Genomic DNA, 1,785 nt, shown 5'->3' on the forward strand with positions numbered 1-1,785 from the left:
AGTGCTGGTTTTGACCTTTAAAGCCCTGAACAGTTTGGGCCCGGATACCTGAGGGACTGCCTGCTCTCAAGGGTTGCTGCCCGCTTGAAGAGGTCATCTGAGGGGGCTCTTCTCTGGGTGCCAACAATGAGGGAGGCTAGGTTGTCATGCACGTGGGACAGGGCCTTCTCTGTTGCTGCCCCCAGACTCTGGAATGCTCTCCCGGTGGCTATTCGCTCCTCAGTCTCCATCTCAGTTTTTAGAAAGCATGTTAAATCTTGGCTTTTTACCCAGGTTTTTATATGATTGTCTCTACTGCTGCTTCTTTGTATTTTGTACAGTTCTTATGCTTGCATTTTAAATCTTTTTAGTCAGATTTGTTTTATATTTGAGCTTAATATTTAAATGTGTCATTTTTATAGTCTTGTTCTTAATTTTTGAGTGAATCGCTTTGGGATTGTTTTAATGAAAGGTGGTATACAAATTTAACAATCAAGAAAGAAAGGAAGGAAGGAAGGAAGGAAGGAAGGAAGGAAGGAAGGAAGGAAGGAAGAAAGAAAGACAGACAGACTAGTAGCCATTGATAGACCTGTTCTCCATGAATTTATCTAAACCTCCCTTAAAGCCACCCAGGCTGTTGACTGTCACCACATCTTGGAGCAGTGTGTTTGATAGATGATGATGATGATAGGAGTTCCCAGATGTACCTTTAAAATAAATAGCAAAATGCACTCTGCACTAACCAAATATCATCCCTGTCTTACATTAGAAGAGTATTATAGAAGTAAGAGTTCTTCATATAGCTAATGCATTGTATACTGACTAGATGATGTTCCAAAAAGCTACTGCTAACACTTTCATTACAGAGGACAAACCTAAATGAGTTGTTGGGGTTTCATTTTGTTCAAAGCATTCACCGAAGGCTTGAAGTTGGATCAATTGAATCCTTCCCTCCACAATGCTTTTCCATTCCAAATCCTCCTTTGTGAATCTACTATCTATGCCATAGAAGAAAACATATAGATACATCCAAGGTTTTCCCTGTGGGGCAAAAAGCAGCTTGAGCATATGAGCTGCCTTACGTAGTCAAACCATTGATCCATCTAGCTCAGTATTACCTACTCTGACTAGCAGTAGCTCTCCAGAATTCCATACAGGAGTCTTTCTCAGTTCCATCTGAGAAATGGAACCTTCTGCATGCAAACATGGGCTCTGCCACTGAATTATGGTCCCATCCACAAGTTATTGGGGGAGTGATTTAAATTGGGAAACAGTGTAGGGGCAAAGGGTTCCCAGAACCACTCTTCAAAGCTGATTTCAGTGAAAATAAGTGGGAGATCTCCATCCCAGGTCTCACCACAGTCACAGTGAATATTTTGGCCCTTGATTACCCACTCAAAAAAATCTTTGGGTCACTCTTGAGGGCAAACTTTCTTTATATATCTATTCCATTTTCATTAGAGACTGGGCTGCTTATTCATTGAGCCTCCCCCCTCAAAAAAAACAACAACCCCACGGTTGATTCGTAGGATTATAGATGCAGCTTCAGGAATTTGGAAACCCTAGTTGCTGCTAGGGTGGACCTGTTCCCCTCTGCCTGCTGACTCTCCCTTTGCTACCGACCCGTGATACTTTGAATTACTGGTTCAGTGTGTGCCATATGATAAACTGGGCATTGTACAGAAAACAAACCTGGCCACTAACATTGTTTTCCATACTTGTAACGTGTAGTGCATATATGGTGCCAGAACAGTGGCAATACATATACCAGAAGCATGAAAACACTACCTGGCCATTGTTGCTGCA

This window comes from Hemicordylus capensis, chromosome 4 (genome assembly GCF_027244095.1).
Source record: "Hemicordylus capensis ecotype Gifberg chromosome 4, rHemCap1.1.pri, whole genome shotgun sequence".
NCBI classification, from domain to species: Eukaryota; Metazoa; Chordata; class Lepidosauria; order Squamata; family Cordylidae; genus Hemicordylus; species Hemicordylus capensis.